Source organism: Gracilinanus agilis, chromosome 2 (assembly GCF_016433145.1).
Source record: "Gracilinanus agilis isolate LMUSP501 chromosome 2, AgileGrace, whole genome shotgun sequence".
NCBI lineage: Eukaryota > Metazoa > Chordata > Mammalia > Didelphimorphia > Didelphidae > Gracilinanus > Gracilinanus agilis.
The window spans coordinates 445,454,157-445,479,594 of record NC_058131.1 but is presented as its reverse complement, the minus strand read 5'-3'; the positions used below and the strand labels follow the sequence as shown (position 1 = coordinate 445,479,594).

Genomic DNA, 25,438 nt, shown 5'->3' with positions numbered 1-25,438 from the left:
ACCCTTGTACTTCGGTGTATTGTCTCATGGGTGGAAGATTGGTAAGGGTGGGCAATGGGGGTCAAGTGACTTGCCCAGGGTCACACAGCTGGGAAGTGGCTGAGGCCGGGTTTGAACCTAGGACCTCCTGTCTCTAGGCCTGACTCTCACTCCACTGAGCTACCCAGCTGCCCCTCATATAAATTATATTTACCAGAACCCTAGGAAATAATCACATCCCCCTATACTAACTCAACCTCTGAGGAGGGGTGGAGCATCATTAGGCTTAAAACTAACTTAGTTCCTATATAGCATTAGTCCCATCACATTCAAATTGGATAAGAATGAATGGTAGGTATTTGGACACATACAAAAAAAGTACAAAGTTCTCTACTTGTATCCTGGGAACCTGGCTTCTCAGGGTTTCATTCCTGGACCTGATGTAACAGTGGAGTCTAGAGTGGAATCTTTCAAAGCTTTCTAGGTAGCTTTCTACTTTTTATAGGACCTGTCTCTTGACTCTTGTTTTCTACTCTCCCTCATACATATGGTAATTCCCTGATCTACAATAACAGGTTGAGTCCTAACTAAAGTTTGAATCACAGTAACTCTTGTCACCACCTGCTTCATCTCATTGTCCAGCATTCCCTACATTTTTGTTCTTTTCACCTGGCAATTTGCTGGGCAGCTTGCAAGAAATCCCACCATGTGCAGTATGCAATGCTCCTTCTCATGGCTTACTTTATGAGGTTTCCATATTGGCAAAGTACCCTTGAAAAACTGGCATAACTTGTTGCTTACCATCTGCACTGGGTATTTGTCCACCTATCCCTGCAGAAACGTTCCAGTTGTTCACAGTCCTTCGTCAGATAAGGTCAGTGTCTAGGACATTGTCCCCCAACTTGACACATGCTTCTGCTAAAAATGTTAAATTTGGATTAGATTCCAGAGCCTTAATGCTTTAAGGTGCAGATCTTTTAGCTAATGCTATTGCTGTTACTATGGGGTCAAAGGGGAGAGCTGTTATCATTGAACAGAGTTGGGGAAATCCAGAAGTAAAAAAAGATGGTGTGACTGTTGCAAAAGCAATTGAGTTGAAGGACAAATATAAAAACAGTGGTGTCCAACTTGTTTAGGATGTTGGCAATAATACAAATGAAGAGCCTGGGGATGGTAATACCACTGCTACAATCCTTGCATGCTCCATTGCTAAAGAAGATCTCTTCTTATTTTATTTTATTTTTGTTTTTATTTTATTTTTTAGAAAAATTTTCCATGGTTACATGATTCATTTTCTTACTTTCCCCTTCACCCTCCCAACCGCTCCACCCCCACTATAGCCAACACGCGTTTCCACTGGTTTCAACATGTGTCATTGATCAAGACCTATTTCCATATTATTGATAGTTGCATTGGTGTGGTAGTTTTGAGTCTACATCCCCAATCATGTCCGCATCAACCCATGTGTTCAAGCAGTTGTTTTTTTTTTTCTGTGTTTCCTCTCCTGTAGTTCTTTCTCTGAATGTAGGTAGCGTTCTTTTCCATAAATGCCTCAGAATTGTCATGGGTCATTGCATTGCTGCCAGTACAGAAGTCCATTATATTCAATTTTACCAAAGTGTATTGGTTTCTGTGTACAGTGTTCTTCTGGCTCTGCTCCTTTCATTCTGCATCAATTCCTGAAGGTCATTCCAGTTCACATGGAATTCCTCCTTTGAGCACAATAGTATTCCATCACCAGCATATACCACAATTTGTTCAGCCATTCCCCAATAGAAGGGCATACCCTCATTTTTCAGTTTTTTGCCACCACAAAGAGCATAGCTATAAATACTTTTGTATAAGTCTTTTTATCTATGACCTCTTTGGGGGTACAAACCCAACAATGGTATGGCTGGATCAAAGGGCAGGCAGTCTTTTAGCGCTTTTTGGGCATAGTTCCAAATTGCCATCCAGAATGGTTGGATCAGTTCACAACTCTACCAGCAATGCATTAATGTCCCAATTTTGCCACATCACCTCTAACATTTATTACTCTCCCCCATTGTCATTTTAACCAATCTGCTAGGTGTGAGGTGATATCTCAGAGTTGTTTTGATTTGGATTTTTCTAATTATTAGAGATTTAGAACACTTTCTCATGTGCTTATTGATAGTTTTGATTTCTTTATCTGGAAATTGCCTATTCATGTCCCTTGCCCATTTATCAGTTGGGGAATGGCTTAATTTTTTTATACAATTGATTTAGCTCTCTTCTTATTTTATTAATATAGCTAAAGTTCAGAAATGTGAATTCCTGGATGCCTATGTTCTCTTAAGTAAAAAATAGAAGATTTCCAGTGTCTTGTACCTGTACTTGAAATTGCAAATGCCCACTACAAGCCTTTAGTCATAATTGCTGAAGATATTTATGGAGAATCATTAAGTACAGTTATTTTGAACAGGATAAAAGTTGGACTGCAGGTTGTTGCAATAAAAGCTCTGGCTTTTGGTGATAATGGGAAGAACCAGCTTAAGGATATTGCTATTGGTGGTATAGTATTTGGAGAAGAGGGATTGACTCTCAATCTTGAAGATATTCAAGTTCATGACTTTGAAAAAGTTGGAGAAGTTATTGTGACAAAAGAAATTATTGTGACATGCTTTTGAAAGAAAGAGGTGAAAAACCCCACAATGAAAAGCATGTTCAAGAAATCATTGAACAGTTAGTAAGTTACTGCTGGTGACTATGAAAAAGAAAACTTACTGATGGCCAAACTTTCTGATGGAGAAGCTGTAATAAAGGTTGGTGGAACAAGTGACATAGAAGTGAATGAAAAGAAAGGCTGAGTTACTGATGTACTGAATGCTACATGTGCTGCCATTGAAGAAGTTATAGTTCTGGGAGGTGGCTTTGCATTGCTTCAATGCATTTCGGCCTTAGAATTGTTTAACTCCAACTAATGAAGATCAAAATATTAGAATAGAAATAATTAGTAAGACACTGAAAATCCCTGCAATGACCATTGATTGCTAAGAATATTAATGTGGAAGGTTCATTGATAGTTGAGAAAATGTTACTGAGTTCATCAGATATAGGTTATGATACCATACTTAGAGATTTTGTGAGACATTTTTATTACTATTCTCTTGAATTAGAATTTTAGCATTTGGCATCACTAGAAGGAAAGTTCAGAAGCAGCCTTTCTGTGCAGTGAAGGATAATTAAAATTGTATACAAAGTAAAGTATCCAAATATGAGACAACCTTTGTGTAATAAAATTGTTTAAAGTAAAAAAAAAGAAAGAAAGAAAAACTGGTGTAGAAAGTATCTAATGCCTCCTTATCAATTCCTTGGTAACTATCCCATTAACAGTGACACCCAACCCAATGATCTCAGCTTTTTGGGATAAAAACTCATTATTTGACAAAAACTGCTGGGAAAATTGGAAAATAGTATGGCGAAAACTACGTTTAGATCAATATCTCACACCTTATGCCAAGATAAGTTCAAAATGGGTACATGACTTAAACATAAAGAATGATATTATAAGTAAATTAGTTGAACGTAGAATAGTTTACCTGTCAGATCTATGGAGAAGGGAAGAATTTAAGACCAAACAAGAGAAAGAGAACATTATAGGATGCAAAATGAATTATTTTGACTATATTAAAAAGGTTTTGTACAAACAAAACCAATGCAATGAAGATTAGAAGGGAAGCAACAAACTGGGAAAATTTTTTTAACATATTTCTCTGATAAAAGTCTAAGTTCTCAAATATATAAAGAACTATGTCAAATTATAAGAAACCTAGTCATTCCTCAACTGACAAGAAATCAAAACTATTAATAATCACATAAAAATGTTTTAAATCCCTCTTGATTAAAGAAATACAAATCAAAACAACCCTAAGGTACCACCTTACACCTAGCCTATCAGATTGGCCAATATGACAGTAAAGGAAAATAATAAATGTTGGAGGAGATGTTGCAAAATTGGGACACTAATGCATCGCTGGTGGAGTTGTGAATTGTATCCAACCATTCTGGAAAGCAATTTGGAATTAAGTCCAAAGGACTTTAAAAGAATGCATGCCTTTTGATCCAGCAATACTAGTATTAGGTTTGTATCCCAAAGAAAAAAATGGTGATGGTGCTTTTTTGTGGTGGCAAAAAATTGGAAACTCAGGGGGTGTCTCTCAATTGGGAAATGGCTGAACAAATTGTGGTATATGATGGTGATGGAATACTAATGTGCTATAAAGAATGATAATCCAGATGGTTTCTGAAAGAATTGGAAAGATCTGCATGAATTGATGCAGAGTGAAATGAGAAGAACTGGGAGAACATTATAAGCAGTAACTGAAACATTGTGGGACAATCAAATGTAATAGACTTTACTACTAACAGCAATACAATGATCCAGAAGGATTCTGAGGGACTTATGAAAAAGAATGCTATCCACAGTCTAGAGAAAGAACTGCTGGAGTAGAAATACAGATGAAAACATGTGATTTATCACTTGTTTATTTGAGTATAAGATTTGGGGTTTTGGTTTTAAAAGATTATTACAAAAAACGAATATGTGAAAATATGTTTTGAGCGATAATACATGTATAATCCAGTGGAATTGCTTGTGAACTCTAGGAGGGGGAAGGGAAGAGGGAAGGGAGCAACATGAATTATTTAACCATGGGAAACTTACATGTAAATTTGTTACTGGGATAAAATAAAGAAAAATTTGAAGAAAAAAATAACAGTGACACCTGAAAGTTTTGCCCGAATTATCGTCTTCCTAAGTGTTTTGAGGGAGACATGAGCCTTAAACTACTATCCAGTCTCAAGAAACTACCACCCGACATCAAACCATTGGTGATATTTACACTTATGTCTGTCCCCATCCTCCACTTCTTTCTGAGAAATCCCGAAAATTCCCAGCCCCTGCTCTGTCAGGGCTTCTGCCTATAACTCAGAGTCCTCTGAGGGCCTGTGACCTTGAGGACCTCTGGCCTCCAGGGACCCTTTCCAAGGGCTCCTGTTCTTTTTGACCTTTGGGTGAACCTATTACATGAATTAGTTTGATATAAAGTACATTATCAAATAATCACACACATAATATTTACATATTAACATAATTGTGATTAATATAACAATATTATATATTTATATTATATGTAATAATATAATATTATAAATATAGTTATATTATATATAAATGTTGCTACATTTATATATAATATAATGTATAAATATTGTATTATAAATATTATAAATATAATAATATTCTCAGACTACATTATTAATCTGGTTACATACTCATACTCTTTTCTGGAAATAAATTCTTACTACAAATTTCTCAGTTATATCTTATGGTTTTAAAATTATAACTTATTATAATTTTATTATAATAATCATATAAATAAAAATTATAATAATCACACTTCAAGCACTATTAAGCTGTTAATTATTAATTTTCTGATTAAACACCTCAACTTGGATTTCTTATGGGGAAAACCAGGGAAATTAACTTAAATACTATATGTGGATCCAGAGGGGTGTGAAGGAGACAGGAATATTCAGTAGGGGAGACTAAACAAGTTAGGGAGACTGGGTTTAACTGCTAAGGAAAATGTCTGTTAACAGAAGTGGTAGTGTAAAAGTGAAATTTGGGAAATGTATCAAACTACATTTCCCGTGGCCCAACGGGTTTCCGTTTCCGGTTCTTTGGGTGTGGGGAGGCCTACATCGAAGCAGAGAGGAGTTTATAATCTCCTGGGTTAGGAGGGAGGCTCTCTCTCTTGGCTAGCAGACTCGGAGGAGGAGACAGGAGACAAAATGGAGGCGGCAAGTTTGAATGCTTACAAGCGCGTGGTCTAATAACTTTATCTATCAACATGGCTTTAATTAAATTACTAATATATATATATTTATACCAGCCTTTATTATTTTTCATATTTATAGTAGTTAGGCCCAACTGTCACCCTGCACCATCTAGACAAGGGGCCTGTGGAAACTAGCAAGCAAATGACAAGAGTTTGTAACAAATTTAATTAAGGGAACTGGTAAAGGATGGGAATAGGGGTTTCTACACTTCCAGACTAAGGGCAAACCACAGGGTCAGGGGAGGGACTTATCTACACTCAACTGAGACCTAAACAAGACAGGGCCCAGAGAATAGTGGGACTGAAGTGGGTATCCTCACAGCAGAGTCCTGACACACTCCAGCGATGTTGCAGCTCCTCCAGAACCACTAGCTGTACTCTTTCAGGTGGGTAGATTCTGGGAGCTAACCCAGCCCAAGTTAGCCTGCAACTCAGATTGGGATTAATAGTCTACCAAAATCTCCCACAAGTCTGTCTTCATTCAGGATCCCAGGGAATCAGGGTACAAACTCCACTTCCTCTGAGGTCTCCCAAGGTCAGTTACAACTTCGTCCCAAACACCATGGAGTCTGTCTCAGAGAGTGAGACCACACTTCCTGCTTCCCTATTCCATTTGGAATTCTCAAGCCCTTCTTGCTAGGTCTCCTAAATAATAACTAAGTAATCCTCCTCATGACAGTTTGGACTCCAGGGAAAATCATACTTTCCTTAGGATAATCACTTGAAAACTCATCATCATGTAAACTTCCATTTTTCCATCAGCAGCTCAGCTCGGCTTTGTCTCCATTGAACATCAGAGAGAGTTTGGTGTAGAAATACTTTAAATTTAACAGGGAAGAAACCTCAAATAGAAAACACACAAGAATGATATAGAAAAATACTAGAACTTCCAGATTAAATAAAAAATACTGTTATCAGCCTCAAAGAAAGAGCTCAAATACCAAATAAATACAATCAGTATCACATAATAGAAAGGTGAAGACATTTCAAACAGAAAATAAGACATAGGTAGAAAAAGAGAGAGGGAAGGAAAGCAGGTTTAAGAAGGATGGTAGAGTCAGAGATGGAAAAGTAATAGGGAAAACACACATCAAGTCTGGGGGATTGATTTTATATTATCCATATATAATTACAATTCCATTATATTAAAAGAATAGAAATAAAGTGATGGTCTGGCCTAGCTGAATAGAGGAATTATAGAGAAGTGGGATCAGACCACTACAGTTTTCTTTACTACTACTGATGTCATTTCTTTTCTTTCTTCATCTTATTATTTTTTAAAGAAGGGAAGAGGGGCAAAGAGAGGAAAAATTAAAAGAAAATGATGGAATTAAAAGTCTTAAATTGCTGTGAAAAGGGTAGCTACCTATTAAATGGAGGAGAATAATAGAATCCAAAATGTAGTCTTAGTAGGAAAATATGTGAAATAGAAAAAGGTACATAGAATTAAAATGAAGATCTGGAGTAGGATTTACTATACCCCAGAAGATTAAAAAACAAGAAAATTGATCATGATCTCAGATAATACAAAAGTAGAAATTAATGTGATTAAAAAGTTAAATATAGATTCATGTCAAATTACAAACATTGTGAAGCACATACTAAGTACCAGGCACTGTATTGTGTAAAGATATAAATAGCAAATCTCCCTCCCTTCTCCCCAGCCAAAGTCTCTATTCTCAAGGAATTTATAGGCTAAAGAAGAGATAACATCAAAAAAACTATATACAAACAAAACATTTGCCAGATAAATTAAAAATTATCTATAAAAGGAAAGTACTCAAATGAAAATGCATGAGTTTAAGATGAAAAGCTCTTGAACAAACCAAACTGGAGGTTAAGAGAGATATTAGATCTGAATGAATCTATTATCTTAGAATCATTGCCATAGAGAGGATAATGAAATTCTATCAATACTTCATTTGTGTACTCTGAAAGACATAGATAGTATTGAAGTACTTATATCAAAAGCTAATTGAACTAGGAGGAGAAATAATGAAAGCATAATACTTGGGACCTTCAATGTGACTTTTTTCAGACCATGACAAATTTAACAAAAAGCGAAACAAAGTTATGGACTGGAATAGAATTTTAGAAAAGTTAGATATGATAGACCTTAGGTCATTAGTGAATAGGAATGAAAAAAAAATATTTCTCAGCATTAAATGGTACATTTACAAAATATACCCTGTCATGAGCCAGAGCATAAAATACTAATAAATAAATGAAGGAAATATTTACAATATTCTATACTGATCAAAATGAAATGATGATTATAATCAATAAAGGGCTTTTGAAAAAAAAATTGAAACCCAAAAAGAAACTAGTATAATCTCAAAAAATATGTGATTAAAAGAACAAACCATTGACACTGTATATAATTTTATCAAATAAAATTAAAACAATGAAACAACATAGCCTAAATTTGGGAAGCAAAGTTGTCCATAGAACACGATTTATATATTAAGACTCTTTTCAACAACAAAAGAGAAAATGAACTAATGAATAGAGTACATGAATAATAATAATAAAAAAAACCCAAAGCAAAACAGAGAATTTCCAGTGATGGAGTCAAGATGGCAGAGTAGAAGCAGGAAAAGCTCAAACCATTATGAGAATCCTCTCCAACTAACTTTAAAATAACACCTTAAAACAAAAACTGGAGTGAAAGAACCAACAAGAAGATGCAGTAAATCAGCTTTCTTGCAGAGAATAACTTGAAAGGTAAGCAGAAAGGGTCTAGTTCACTGGAGTAAGAGGGGAGCACAATCCTTAGGAGGCAACACACCAAAGAATGCCCAGGAAAGCCAACAGCAAAGTGCCCTCCTCCCCCCATATACTGTTCCAGGTTCTGAATATGGGCCCAAGACAACATTGAGATCCTGAGACCCTGACTAAGTCAACAGCAGTGCAACCCTACACACATCTTAAAGTTCCATGTCCCAACCCAAGCCTGAATTCTAGCACAAGGCAGTATGAGGTACATCTGGTTTGTGTAAGCTTAGAGTGAGGTCTGGAGCCTCAGTCCAAGCAGGCAGTGAGGGCTTGAACCCCAACACAAGGTTGTACAAGGTACATCTGGTTTGTGTAAGCCCAGAACAAGGCCTGGTACCTTAGTCCAAAACTGCAGAGAGAACCTGAACCCTATTGCAAGGCAGTCTGCAAGGGCCTGGCCTGTGTAAACCCAGAGTGAGGCCCAGAGATAGCCGCTAACCAAACTGAAGGTGAAGTTATAAGCCTCAGGGCAAGGCAGTCCATAGTTCGCCTATCCTGATCAAGCCCACAGTGAGACCAAAAGACTCTGCCCAAGATTCCTCAGGTCAGAGCAGAGTCCCAGCATAAGGTAGCTCACGGTGTTCTGAGCTCTGAAAGCCATCAGCAGTTCCAGTGATTAACAGTATTAGAGCAGTTAGAAATAATATACATAAAGGATGTGGAAGTAAGCTGATTAGGATGATATGATATGCACAAAATAAAATCAGAGGGTGAAAAAGAGGATTTCACTGAGAGAAAAGGGAAGGGAGAGATGGAATGGGGTAAATTATCTCACCAAAAATGTGTGAAAAACTAATATAGTGGAGGAGAAAAGGAAGGTGGTAATTGGCTCAGAGAGGGAATAACAACTGTACCTTATCCTATAGAGAAATAGGAGGGGAATAAGACAATGGGATACAGAAGGGAGGGGAAAATAGGGGTGGTGGTGACTAGAAACAAAACATTTGTGAGGAGGGACAGGGTGAAAGGAGAAAGAGAAGGAACAAAAGGGGAAAATAAGATGAAGAGTAATCATAATTGTGAAAATGAATGGCATGAACTCACCCATAAAATGTAAGTGGATAGCAGAGTAGATTAAAAACCAGAATCTTATGATATGTTGTTTAAAAGAAACACATTTGAGGGAGACACACACAAAGTAAAAGTAAGGGACTGGAGAAGAATTTATTGTGTAGTACTAGAAGGAAAAAAATCAGGAGTATTAATCATGATCTCAGAAAATACTGAAGCAAAAATAGATCTGATTAAAAGAAGTAAAGAAAGAAATTACATCTTGCTAAAAGGTACTCTAGATAATGAAGTAATATCAATACTAAACAGATATGCTCCAAATGGAATAGCCTCCAATTTTTTAAAGTAAATGTTAAATATGTTTCAGGAGGAAATAGACAGTGAAACTATGAATAATGGGGGGAATCTCAACTTCCCCCTTTTACATCTAGATAAATCAAACCAAAAAATAAATAAGAAAGAAGTAAAGGAAGTGAATGAAATTTTAGAAAAGTTAGAATTAATAGATCTCTGGAGAAAATTGAATGGGAATAGAAAGGAATGTATTTTCTTTTCAGGAGTACATGGCACCTACACAAAAACTGACCATGTATTAGGGCATAAAAACTTAACAACAAAATGCAGAAAAGCAAAAATAATAAATGCGTTCTTTCAGATTATAATGAAATAAAAATGATAATAAGACTTCATGGAAAGACAAATAAAAATTAATTGGAAACTAATTATTCTAATGATAAAAAAGGGGACAAATCAAAAAACAAACTATAGAAACAATCAACAATTTCATTAATAAGAATGGCAACCTATTAATAAGACAACTTATTAATGACCACTTATTAATTTCATTAATGAGGAGACAACCTATCAAAATTTACGGGAAGTCTTAAAAATTAAGAGAATTTAATAAAGCTGAAAGTAAGAGAACCATTGAACTCATAAATAAGATGAAAAAATAAAATAGAGAGAGCATTGATTAATTTGTTTTAAAAAAGGAAAGAATAGAATCAAATAATCAATGTAAAAAAACAAAAAGGGTGAACTGATCAACAATGAAGAAGAAATTAAAACCATAATTAGGCGCTATTTTGCCCAATTATATGTCAATAAATCTGCTAATCTAAGCAAAATGGATGAATGTTTACAAAAGTATATATTGCGGGGCAGCTGGGTAGCTCAGTGGAGTGAGAGTCAGGCCTAGAGACAGGAGGTCCTAGGTTCAAATCCAGCCTCGGCCACTTCCCAGCTGTGTGACCCTGGGCAAGTCACTTGACCCCCATTGCCTACCCTTACCAATCTTCCACCTATGAGACAATACACCGAAGTACAAGGGTTTAAAAATACATAAATAAATAATAATAATAAAAAAGTATATATTGCTCATATTAACAAAAGAAGAAATAGAATACTTAAATAATCCCATATCAGAAAAAAGAAATTGAACAAACCATCAATGAATTCTCTAAGTAAAAATTCCCAGGGCCAAATAGATTTTCAAGTGAATTCTTTCAAACATTTAAAGAACAATTAATCCCAATACTATATAAACTATTTGAGAAAATAGGTAGAGAAGAAATCATATCAAATTCTTTTTATGACACAAATATGGCACTGTTACCTAAGCCAGAAAGAGCAAAAACAGAGAAAGAAAATTATAGATCAATTTTATTAATGAATATAGATGCAAAAATTTAAATAAAATACTGGCCAGGAGATTGCAGCAATATATCACAAGGATCATTTATTATGATCAGTAGGATTTATTCCAGGAATACAGGACTGGTTTAATATTAGGAAAACTATCAGCATAGTTGACCATATCAATAACAAAACTAACAGATACCACATGATTATTTCAATAGATACAGGAAAAAACCATCAACAGAGTACAGCACCCATTCTTATTTAAAACACTAGAAAGTATAGGAATAAATCAGCAATTTCTTAAGATGACAAATATTATCTACCTAAAACCATCAACAAATATCATCTGCAATGGGGATAAATCAGAAGCCTTTCAAATAAGATTAGGAATGAAGCAAAGCTGCCCATTATCACTACTATTAATTAATACAATATTAGAAATACTAGCTTTAGCAATAAGAAAAGGAAAGGAAATTGAAGGAGTTAAAGAAGGCAATGAGGAAACTAAACTATCACCTTTCAAGATGATATGATGGTATACTTAGAGAATGCTAGAGAATAAACTAAAAAACTAGTTGAAATAATATTTAGTAAAATTTCTGGATAGGAAATAAATCCACATAAATCATGAGCATTTCTACTAATAATATTTATTACCAATAAAATTTGCAGCAAGAGAGAGAAAGAGAAATTCCATGTAAAATTACTCTAGATAATACAAAAAATACTAGGGAATCTACTTGCCAAAACAAACCCAGGAACTATATGAACATAATTATAAAACACTTTTCACACAAATTTAGTCAGATCTAAAAAATTGGAAAAAAATTAACTGCCCATGAATAGGCTGAGCTAATATAATAAAAATGACAATGTTACATAAATTAATTTACTTATTTAGTGCCATGCCATACCAATCAAACAGCCAAATAATTATTTTATAGAACTAGAAAAATAATAAAATTTATCTGAAAGAACAAAAAGTCAAGAATATCAAGGAATTTAATGTGAAATAAGGTTGCCTAGCAGTCCTAGATCACAAACTGTACTGTAAAGCAGTAATCATCAAAACAGTCTGGTACTGGCTAAGAAATAGAATGGTAGATCAATGGAATAGATTCATACACAATATTCCTGAGTAAATAACCTTAGCAACCTAGTGTTCGATAAACCCAAAGATTATAGCTTTTGGAATAAGGACTGACTTTTTAACAAAAACTACTGGGAAAATTGGAAAATAGTATGGCAGAAATTAAGTATAGACCATGCTATACCAAGATAAGATCAAAATAGATATATGATTTAAATATATAAATCAGGGGAATATACGATAGTTTACCTGGGAGATCAATGGAAAAGGGAGGAATTTATGACCAACCAAGCAATAAAGAGTATCATAAGATATAAACTAAATAATTTTGATTATATATTAAATTTTAAAAAACTTTTGTATAATCAAAGCCAATGTAACCAAGATTAGAAAGGAAACAATAAATTGGGGATAAATTTTACTACAAATTTCTTTGATAAAGATCTAATTTCTCAAATCTATAGAGAACTAAGTAAAAGAAAAGGATATGGACAAGCATTTTTCAGATGAAGAAATCGAAGCTTTCAAGAATTATGTGAAAAAAATGTTCTAAATCACCTTTGATTAGAGAAATGCAAATTAAAACATCTCTGAGGTACCACTTCACAACTATCAGATTGGTCAATATAGTAGTAAAGGAAAGTGATAAATGTTGGAGGGAATGTGGCAAAAATGGGACATTAATGCCTTGATGGAGGAGTTGTGAACTATGCCCAAATGGCCATAAAATTGAGCAAACCAATAATAGCAATACTGACTGGGTTTGTATCCTAAAGGAATAATTTTTAAAAGGGGAAAAGGCCTACTTGTACAAAAATATTCATAGCAGCTCTTTTTGTAGTGGCAAAAAAATGGAAACTGGCAAGATGTCCATCAACTGGGGAATGGCTGAACAAATTGCAGTATATGTTGGTGATGGGATACTGTTGTGCTATAAGAAATGTTGAACAAGATGATTTCAGAAAATACTAGAAAGATCTACATGAATTGATTCAGAGTGAAATAAGTAGAACTGGGAAAACATTATACACAGTAACTGCAATATTGTACAATGATCAACTGACTTTGTAATATGATAATAATGTAAAGTAAAACAACTTTAAAACAGGAACACTATTTAGTGAAATGTCTAATTATAACTAAAAATGATTAATGATAAAATATGTCCAAAAATTTAACCCACTGCTGGAACCTTGCTTCCCTTTGCTTCCCTTCAGTAAAGATGCTTAACTGTTTTGGACCAAGGCAAGGAGAGACCTGATTCAAAGCAAGGAATGATTCTTGGTAGTCTTAGCCTCTACTGAGAGGTGTGGAAGTAAAAAAATGTTCAGTGTATATAATATGAAAGGAATTTGGGATGGTTATGTACTCAATGCCAACAATATCTAAACCCAAATATTCATAAACAAAGATTGACAAAAGACTCAAAACAGGATGTAGTAAATATATAATAATTGTTATGATCACTTAGGAAGTTAATACCTAAAAGAACAAGACATGATGTAGTTTGTGAGACTGTTAAATAATCATTTTACATTTTACCTTGGCTCAGCATTGTCCAAACAATACTTTCCAGGTCCATTCATCTATTTTTTTGTTTTAACATTTCTTTTTAATTTTTTATATGTAACATAATATAACATATAAGATAATATTGTAACAACACATATGATTTGTTATAAATGTGTAATAAATTAAAATATGCTTATCTAAAAGAAAAAAATTCTTACATTAGTTATGTCCCAAAATCTGCCTCATTCTTTCCCTCCATTCCCACCTCACCCATTCTTTCTCCCCAAGAAGGCACATCATTTGATACAGGTTGCACATGTAGTATCATGCAACACATTAAAAATATGGAGCACTTCATAAATTTGCATATCATCCTTGCACAGAAGCTATACTGATCTTTGGTGTATCCTTCCAATTTTAATATATTTGCTCTTGAATTTTAAAAAATTAACATGTTAGTTTATTACATAAAAATTTGTATGCATTTCTTCCCCTTATACTAGAGAAGACATAATTCAACAAATATGTATATATGTGTGTGTTTATGTATATATAAAACTATGTCATGCATATTTCTGTCTTTTCTTTTTCTGGAGGTAGACATTCAGAGTTATTATTCAAAAAAATTTGTTACTGTATATCATGTTCTCTTGGCTCAGCTAATTTTTTCTTCATAATATGGAAAATTAATATTTTATTGGGACATTTTTTGAAATAATTTTCTCTTTCCTTCCCTCTGGCCCCCAAAAGCCCAGTCTAATTCTAAGCTGAAGTTATAAACAGTTTCTTCCCCAGGCTTTGAAACTGGTTTGGCTGCTCCTTTTTGTTGAGATCTTTGTTGAGGATGGCAAGATTTTGGTCAGGGCTGAGCAGTCACTTGATTTATCTGAAAGATTAAGTAAGCAAGTTCTAGCATCCATGTGCTAGGCAGTCATGTCAGGTAAGAGAAAGGAGTTTCTTAGTGTCCTTAAGACCCACCTTTTCCTATGATAAAGTAATGAGGGAGGAGTTGGAATTTCTAAGTTCACCTTCTCAGTAAGGGTTTTCCAATTAGAAATATCTTGGGGAAAGTATCACAAGGAGTATATGTGCTAGAGGAAGTTGCTCTCTTTGGCCATGCAGGCTTGTATGGCGCATCTCTCTCTTGCCCAGCTGTTCTCTCTTTTTCCCTGCTTGCACTCCTTGATATCTATCCATTTGGATTATGGGGAGAGTTAATATTTTCTTGTGTCTTTAATCAGATTTTAATTCAATCATTAAAATAATTTTATATAAGTCTTTCCATGTTTTTAAATTTTAACCTGCTCATCATTTCTTATTGCAAAGAAATATTCCATCACAATCATATGCCACACATTATTTAGCCATTTCCCAATTGATGGGCATACCTCCAATTTGTAGTTCTTTGCTACCACAAAAAGAACTGGTTTAAACATTTTGGAATATATAGGTTCTTTTCCTTTACCCCTAATTTCTTTGAGAAACAGATCCAGCAATACTATTGCTAGGTCTAAAGGTATACGCATAGGTATAATTCCAGATTACTGTCCAAAATGGTTTGATCAGATCACAGCTCCGCCAACAGTGTACGCTTATGATATCTCCCTTAATGTCTAGGTCATGTATCCATTTTGATCTTATTTTGGTAAATGATACAAATTGGTTTATGTCTAGTTTCTTCCAGGCTGCTTTCAAGTTTTCCTAACAATTTTTTCTAGGTCAATAAAATAATTGTTTTGTAAATTAATTGGGATGACATTTAATAAATGGATTAGTTTAGGTAGGATTGTTAATTATATTAGCTCCGTCTACCCATGAACAATGAATATTTCTCCATTTATTCAAATCTGAATTCATTTGTATAAAAGTGTTTTATAATTATGTTCATTAGTTCCTTTTTTTTTGCAGGTATAATCCAAAGCATTTTATATTCTATCTATAGTTATTTTAAGTAACATTTCTGTTGTTATCGCTTCTTGCAAGTTTTTGATGGTGATACAAAGAAATGCTGATGATTTATGTAAGTTTATTTTATATCCTGCTACTTTACTAAAATTATTAATAGTTTCAACTAACTTTTTAGTGGAATCTCTAGAATTTTCCACATATGCTAACATTTTATCTGCAGAGATTGTTTTATTACCTGTGCCTATTCTGATTTCTTAAATTTATTTCCCTTCTCTTATTGCTAGAGAGATTACATTTCTAACACAATATTGAATAATATTCATGATAATGGGCATCCATCCTTGTTTCACTCCTGATCTTATTGGGAAGGCTTCTAGCTTATTGCCATTATAAATAATGCTTGATGATTGTTTTAGGTAGAAATAATCCATTTCCACTGGTAAGCCAGACTATGGTTTTGGCTCATTTCTAGTAATTTTTCTCTTTTCCTCAAAAAAGTGATACACAGTAGTAAATATAGAGAGATTGCCTTCTGCACTGACAAAGGACCCAGGAGCTCCTGCTTTTCTGAAATTACATGGTAGTTTCCAAAGCTGAAACTGTTCATCTTAGTACCAACTATACTCCACAAAGCTGAAGAAACAAATTAGTTAATCTCAGGTTTGCTTAAGCTAAGATATGTGGGGAATAAGATGAGGAAAAGTCCCTTCCCTACTTCTTAAGGCAGAAGCTTGGTGATTTTGGAAGGTCTGTGTTTTTTTTTTTTAAACAAATGTAATACCCTAACCTTATTCTGCTCTTATAAGGCAAGAGGGGAAGATCACTTAGGGTTTTTGTTGTGTCATCTCAAGAATCAGTCTATTCATCACTGATTTTTTTGAGAGGCAGAATTTCCAAAATGAAAAGGATAGGAAGTAAGTGAAACAAAGAAGGAAAGAAAAGAGAGAAGAAAGTTCAGGAGGAAACACAATCAGTAACGTTTTGTCACTATTGTGTTAATTTTAACATATACTTTAAAAACTTTGTAAACAGAAGTTCAACTTCCATATAAAAATAGGATTAGGGAAAAATATAGAAAAACTAGGGAAAATTTTGCAGGCCAGTTCAAATTAATGAGGCAAAAATATTTTTAAAACATATTGTAGGGCAGCTAGGTGGCTTGGTCCACAGCCAGGCCTGGAGACAGGATGTCCTGGGTTGAAATATGGGCTCAGACACTTCCTAGCTCTGTGAACCTGGGCAAGTCACTCAACCTCAACTGCCCAATTACTGGTTTTCTTCCTTGGAAACAATGCTTAGTGTTGGTAAGAGTTTTTTGTTTTGTTTTTTTAAAACATTGTGAACTGGATTACAATATTGGATAAAATATTGAATACTATTTTAATCAAAATATCAATCACTGCAGAACTTCTTTAAAATTATGCTTTAGACTCCATAAAGTCAATAAAACAACAAATAATAATAAAAATTTATTTACACTAGGAAAAAACCTCATTAGACCCATGTTCTAAGACAAAGTAGTTTTACTCTTTCCAGGTACTTTTTATCTGAGCTTACATAACTACTAAATTGTCTTCTTAACATAGGTCTTTATTCTTGGATGTGCAATTTTCAAAATCCTCTTAAATTTTTTTTACAGAACGCACCTGCAGTATTAGGTATATGCCACTATCTCCATTTTATAGACAAGGAAACAGAGACATAATAAGTAAGCTACTTTTGAGAGTCAGTCACATGATGAGTCATTTAATGAACTTAGATTAGGACTGAGTTTCTGGCAACGCTTATAGGCCATCAAAATGGAGTAGTGTGAGGTCTTCAAAACCTTAGCATAGGGTTTGGGGAAAAAAGTGACATGCTTCCATGTAAAAAAAAAAATGATAGCTAATCTTTAGAGTTCAATCTGCCCCTGCCCTGTCTGGCTTACATTATAACTTATCAGAAAATGCTCCATAACTTTGATAGATAGCAGCTGTATTGCCAAACTGAGAAGTCCCGAAGTATGAAAACATAAGGCTTTTAAGTTTTAAAATATTAGTCTAGACACATGTATATATACACATAGTCATTGCTGTTCCACTCCCTAACCCATTATACACTCAAATTATTTTCTGCTTTGCATAACCTGTGAAATTTACCAGGGTTCTATTCTCTGTAGGTTGTTATAATACAAATAATAGTAGACAGAAATGGGAAAAGTTGTTTCAAACTATCAACTGCTTAATGAATTAACAGATATATATCAAAACAATGCTGAGGTACTACCTCACACCTAGCAGATTGGCCAATATGACAGTAAAGGAAAATAAATGTTGGGGGGATGTGGCAAAATTGGGACACTAATACACTGTTGGTAGAGTTGTGAATTGATCCAAACATTCTGGAAGGCAATTTGGAACTATGCCCAAAGGGTGTTAAAAGAATGCCTGCTTTTTGATCCAGCCATATTACTACTAGGTTTGTATTCCAAAGAAATAATAAGGAAAAATGTTTGTACAAAAATATTCATAGCCCTGAAGAAATGGATAGAAGTGAATAGATGGTGAAATGCACTATAGGAAACTGGGCTAGATACTTAATTAACTAACTGTAAGTATCTCAGTTCCCTATTGTGAAGGGAAGGCAAAGCGAACCTTCCTTCACTGGGCCAGCGCACACAAGCTTTGGAGACTGATTTGTCTAAAAGTATCTTTGTTTATTTAGAAATCGAGGGTAAAATATGAAGATTAAAACACAAGGATGCCCTGATTCTAATTCCTAAAACTCCAACCCTTCATTCATCTCACAATGGAGTTTTCAGGTTTTCAGACTACACTATTTTTCCCTGGCTATAGCTGATTCCCTACCAAAACCTTTTCTTGTCTACCTGACTATAATCCTCAGTCGTTGGTTTAATTACTTATCTCAGAAGTCATCTCAAATTTATTAAGAATGAGCTCAAGCTGGCTGAGATCACTCAGAGCTGAATATGATTCTGAGGTAAAAACCTCAGAGCTCACCAAGCTGGATCTCCAGATAAACCTCTCAGGCAGTGTTGGTAAAGCAGCAGGTATAGATTCAACAAGGTGTTCTCTCCAGTGAAATAGGAACCTCCAAAGGCAGTTTTCTTCTCCCATAAAAGGTTGAGGTAGGGAACAGTCAAAAGAGAGCAGTAACCTTCCTCTCCCATTGTAGGACAGGAAGTGACAATTGCTCACTCAAACAGCTTCTTCCAGTTCCCTGTACATTCCAAGATCCTTCCCAGGATTCTTGGGATGGACTCATGCTAGTAGCTCTGGAGACAGCATCCAATATTCTTAAACTTAACTTTATCAAAGTTTATCTTTCTATTATCTTATTCTTGTACCGCACTCTTTGTGGTGTCTATAAATTGCGGAATGGCTGAATAAATTGTGGTATCTGATGGTGATGGAATACTATTGTGCTATAAGGAATGATGATCTGGAGGATTTCTTTGTGAACTGGAAGAATCTAGGAAATGATGCAGAGTGAAATGAGCAAAACCAAGAGAACATTGTACACCGAAGGTGAAACATGGAACAATTCAATGTAATGGACTTTGCTACTACAAGACAATATCAAGGGACTTATGAGAAAGAATGCAATCCACATCAAGAGAAAGAAAGGTGGGAGGAGAAACAGAGAAGAAAAACATATGACATCATTTGTTTATATGGGTATATGATTTGGGGTTTTGGTTTTAAAAGATTGCTTTATTGCAGAAATAAATAATATGAAAATAGGTATAAGTGATAACATTTGTATAACCCAGTGGAAGGGCTTATTGGCTCTGGGAGGGGGAGAGCAGTGGGGAGGGAAAGAAAATGAATCATGTAAACATGGAAAAATATTTAAAAATAAATAAATTGTCAGATAACAGCACTTAAAAAATCCTTACCTTCAATCTTAATATCAATTTAAAGGCAAAAGCAACAAAGGACATTAAGTGACTTGCCCAGGGTCACACAACTAAAAAAGGTCTAAGGCCAGATTTGAACCCAGATCTTCCCAACTTTAGGCCTGACACTCTATCCACTTTGCTACCTAGCTGCCCCAATGACATTTTTCTAAATTTGCCTCCAGAAATAAGTATTAGAACAATGTCACAAGACAATTTATTTTTATATTGTTTTCTTTTCAAGGTTTTAAGCTGTCAGTATGATGTTTCTGTGACACTTTAATGAAAGAGTATCATCTAAATTTGCTGATACATCAAACACTAGCAATTGACATGAGGCCTGGAAAATTCCCTTGTCCTCAACCAAATTAAAATATAATTGAAAAATAAATGACAAAATAAACAAAATTATAAAACAACATAGATAATGTTAATTTGTGTTTTTTTAAAGTAATATGCAGCTTGCAGTGATTTCTACTTGAGTGTGACACTACTGATCTAAAAGATTCTCTGCTACAAAGTTGGAAGCAAATGTTTAAAAGCTAAATTAAAAAGTAAAGGATAGTCAAAACTTTTTTGAGCTTAATCCCCTTCATCACTCCCCCCAAATATAGGTCTGGTATGTGTCTTATGTTTCCAACTCAATGACAAATTCTGGGTTGTAGAATTCTTATGGATTTAAAAATTATGCTTATTTAAGGGAAAATGCAAAATCAGTTTCCCTTGTAATAAACTGACCCAGAATGGAGATTGGTAGAAGTGGGAGAGAGGGAGACAGAGTGTGGTCTGTGTGGTAACTCTCTCCTCTCCACTCCCCGGGGGCCAAAAATATACTAAGGAGACTTTAAGAGAGTATCACCCTAATACTGGGTGACCTAATTGATTGTGCCACACCTCAAGAGTTTAGGGGAAGGCTTCCCTGCAAGAGGAGGTAGGTGGTACCCCAATCTGGTCTTGAATAAGATCGAGGCTCACTCAAACCTCCCCCTATGTCGATTAACTGCACCCAGTGTGGTCTGGCTCAAAGATGGAGGCAGCCAGATCAAGCTGTGGTTTCCCTCTCCCTGTTGTCTCCCAGGCACTCACGAGCGCTATCTGGCTGCTAGTTGTCTTTTATTATTAACAAATCAGGGATCAAGGAAAGGGTTGAAGGGCAGAGGGATTTGGGGGAGCCCTCTTCACTAATCTTAATGGGTCTTTCACTTAGGCAGGTACAAAGACAGTTCCAATTCCTAAACTTCTCTCCCACTTCCCCATCTATTTCTTACTTCTAATCTTCTTCTATAATTGTAGTTTGTCTAAAAAGGTTTCTCAGCAAGGACAGGTAATGAGTGAGGAGTCTGAGAGATTTGCTCCCAGTGGAGTCCAAATCTCAGTTGGCTGGATGGTGTAGTCTTGAAAGATGGTGTAGTCTTGAAAGATGAAAAGTGTCTAAATGGCTGTGGACAGGGAATCAGGACTTCAATTTCCAAGGGAAAGATCCTCAGGAAGACCTCCGGATAGATCACAGCGGGGTTTTCCCAGTCCCCAAACCCAAAGACCACTCTCTCGCCTCCTCCTGGGAGAAATCCCAGAATCCCTTGCTGGTTCCAACTGTCAATAACTGTCTTCTCCTCCTTTCGTTCCACCTCCTCTCTTCAAAATTCCATCCTTACACCCTTGGGGAAGTATAAAATACTTTTTAGAGTAACATACTTATATGGTCATATATTTCTTGACCCTTAAAATAATATTTAATTTATCCCAACCACTATTCACCGCAGGTAAATAACCCTATTCTTATTTTACCATGGATCTAGTCCAGGCATTGTACTCAATATATCTATCAAGGTGTTGAGATAACAGGATGCTTTTCATCTACCACTTTAGCTAAAGGCTACATTGCAAGAAATTTTATTGCTATAATTTGTAACTACTATTACAATGAAAGGCTTCTTAAGAGAGTATCTCATAACAATCCTGAAAAAAACAGGCATCTATAAATCCCTTCTGGACTCATAGAATGTTCTCTGAGCACTGTGGACAAAATGGTATGTTTAGAGAGAGAACTGAGATTGTTTAAACATTTAGCTATTATCATAGCAGCAGATATTGAGTATATGTTGCATGGCAAAGGTCACATGAAATCTAAGGAATACTCTCCAAAAAGTCTCCATTTCTCACAGGTAAGAGAATTTCCATGATAAGAGAAGCATTATGAAAGAATGTAGTAAGAGTAAAAAAGATGGAAATTAGAAGCTAAAATTATCTATGTTTTTGTGTGACTCAAGGTAAATTACCATCTTTTCTGTTACTTTTTTTGGTAACATAAAGTCATACAAATAAGTTTTTTTTTAAGTTTTTAGGCTTCTGTGCAAGTTTTAATTAAAACCTTTTTACCAGCAATAACATTTTCTCAGTCATAACATAAAGAAGAATCATTAGCTAATTCGATTAAGAAGAAAAATAATTACCAATATCAGAGATAAAAAATGAGAATTCAAAAATAAATGAAGACAAAATAAAGATTATCAGAAACTATTTTGTCCAGTTGCCCAAAAAACATAACACCCTAAATCAAAGAGATAAAATTTTTAAAAAATATGTAATGCTCAGACTAACAAAAAAAATGGAGATTTTAAGTAAGTTAGTCTTAGAAAAAAAGAAATTGACTAACCAGAAATTATCTACCAAATGGAGTTGAAGGAGGAACAAGAAATGATGGGGGTGGGCATTGGAGGGGGAAATGGATGAGTACTAGTTGGATTTGCAAGCAAATTCTATCATTCAAATGATGATTCCAATATTACAGAAGCAAAAAAGAAAAAAGAAACAAAGAGAGAAACAAAGAAAGAAAGAAAAGGAAAGAAAGGAAGGAAGGAAGGAAGGAAGAAAAAAAGAAAGGAAGAAAGGAAGAAAAGAAAATATCCTACCAACATCCCACTGTCTCTATTATCCCTACTCTCTCATTTATCTTCAATTTCTCTTTTTTTCCTCTTGCCTATCTCCCTATTATTTACAGACACGCCCAGGTGTTCCATATTTTAAAAAAAATCCCTTACTTGATTCATCTATCTCCATTAGGTATTATCCTATGATTTTTCTTATTTTTGTGGCTAAACTCCTTGAGTAGGTCATCTACCTCCACTTCCCTTCCTCTTGCTCTCTTCTTATAATCTGGTTTTTTACCTCATCATTCTACTCAAATTGATCTTTTTGAAGTTTCTAACAGTTTCTTAATTGCCAAATATTGCTAAAAATTGCCCTTTTCTAGGTCTTCATCCTTCTTGATATTGTTATGACATTGTTAATCACCCTCTTCTTTGATACTCTCTTCACTCTAGGTTTTTATGAAACTCTCTCCTGTTTTTCCTCCTACCTATCTGATTGTTTCATTTCATTCTCCTTTGCTGGATCTTCAATCAGGTCAAACCTACTAAGCATTGGGTTCTGCCCTGGTGCCTCTTCCTCTACCCACTAATCCACTAATCTACTAGAGAGTTCTTAGTTAAGTCTCACCAAGGTATAGCACAATACAGTTGTCCCTTGCTATATTACAGTTCATTTATCCTGGCATCACTGTATCATGGATTTTTAAAAAATCTAAGTCTGTATTGTGGAGTTTTTGCTATATCGTGGAATTTTGTGGATGAATACCATATTGTACACAATGGAAATGCAGTATGCCACTACAGCTTGTGCAATTTTGCCAATGTGAAATTGTACATGGCACACTACTGGCTGATGGAATGCAAGGAGACCAACCACAGTGTTGTGTTCTGTATCCTGGAGGCTGACTGGCTCAATGTTTATAAGAGTATGGGAAAGGTTAATAAGAGTGTGAAAAAGGTTTATAGGAGAGTGGGAAGGATTTATAAAGCCTTAAAATATATACAAATAATAAAATAATGCTGCCACTTTGTGCATTTTCACCTATTGCAGGGTTCTCTGGAACGTAATTCTTGCAATAGGTGAGGGATCACTGTATCTAGGTGGCACAGTGAATAGAGTGCCAGTCCTAGTCAGGAAGACTCCTCTTCCTAAATTCAATCTGACCTCATACATTTACTAGCTGTGTGACTCTGGGCAAGCCACTTAATCCTGTTTGCCTCAGTTTCCTCATTTGTAAAATAAGCTAGAGAAAGAAATGGCAAAGTCTTCTATCTTTGCCAAGAAAAGCCCAAATGGGATCACAAAAACCTATACATGACTGAAAACAACTGAACAAGATAGAGCCTAGTTTGGTGGTTCTGTTGATTAAACATTTCACATTTCACTTACTGGAAATTATCCAAACACATACATGGTTTTGATTTTTCTCATGATGTTTAAATCATGCAATGAAGGTTCTGTCAGCCATTGTTATTAGGAGAGATTTGCTTCCATTGCTTCCATCTTGCTAATCAAACTAGAATTTCTTTAGACTATTCAATGTTTACAAGATCAATGCTAAAAGTAGAAAACACAAGAGAGACGCCCTGAAACAAGCTGAGGGGGAGTCTTCACTTCATATTGGGAGCAATAATCTCTGCTGCCATTAGTCATAAAGAATTCCCTTTTCTCATTTTGGAGGTTTTGTCCGAGAGGGCATCATCTCAGAAGTGCCTATTCTTCTACCAGATAGGGTAGAATTATAATAATTGGTGTCAATATCATCTGCTCTTTTAGTTTTGTGGCTAATTAGGGGATTCTCCATTGCTGAATCATACATGACTAGAAGCTATCACAGAGCTCATCAAGAATAGACAGAGGGGGCAGCTAGGTGGCTCAGTTGATTGAAAAGTCAGGCTTAGAAAGGGGAGGTTCTAGGTTCAAATATGGCCTAGGACACTTCTGAGTTGTGTGACCCTAGATAAGTCACTTAACTCCCATTGTATTGCCATTAGCATTCTTCTGTCTTGGAACTAATACATAATATTGTAAGGTAAGGTTTTTTGCTTTTGTTTTTAAAGAAAGGACAGAGAAGGAGGAGAATCTTTTACAAAGAAATATTTACTTCAAAAAGTGTAATCATAGATATCCAAATTTATTTCCTCTAATACATAGGAGACATTATCCCCCTCCTCTCCTATATCCCCTCAACTCCCTGCATAGAGGATTAGATATAGTTTAGTTTGATTCCTCTATAGCAGTGATGGGCAACCTTTTGAGCTTGGGGTGTCAAAATTCACCAAAAAAACAAGCATAACTTAGGTGGTGTGTCACTTTGAGAAAAAAACCATAATTTCACAATATTTATATTTTAAATAACAAAAATGTATAGTTGTAATATGTAACTGTATTTAATAAACTAAAATAGATAAATTAATATAGGTAGAATTGTCATCTATAGTGTACAGAATGTCTACACTACACTACAGCAAATGTTTCATCCTCGGCATGTGGCCCAATACTTCTCTGTATGTGGCTGCATGTCATCGAAAATGTCTATGTGTGTCATAGGTTTGCTATCACAACTCTATAGCATGGTTTCCAGGTCCTAGTCTAAGCTTCCTTGGGCTTGAGCCCTAGGTACCCTGGTATCTAAGCAATTCCATGCTAGCCTAGCTGTGCCACCTTACCTGAAATCCTGGCTCAATTGCTATGGCTAAAAACCTGAAACTGAGATCAAACAACACAGAATAGTAACAAATATTTCCAGGCCCATTTCTCTGAGTTGAGGATAAAAATGAGGTAATGAAGGCAAGGAAAAACCTTTTCAGTGGTATGGTCAATTGTATCTATGCTAGATGCAGCATTCAGGTATAATTGAAAAGAACACAGCCAAAAAGATGGTGGAAAAGA

The 25,438-nt window shown here is 35.1% G+C and overlaps 1 non-coding gene and 1 pseudogene across 1 annotated transcript; one reads left to right on the top strand and one right to left on the bottom strand.

Annotated features, from left to right (window-relative positions):
* Positions 1-2,232: 2,232 nt before the first annotated feature.
* LOC123233963 lies at positions 2,233-3,124 on the top strand (annotated as a pseudogene).
* Positions 3,125-14,207: 11,083 nt separating this feature from the next.
* Positions 14,208-14,315, bottom strand: LOC123238400. The gene has a single exon (XR_006505588.1). It is a non-coding gene; the product is annotated as a U6 spliceosomal RNA (small nuclear RNA).
* Between the last annotated feature and the right edge of the window lie 11,123 nt (positions 14,316-25,438).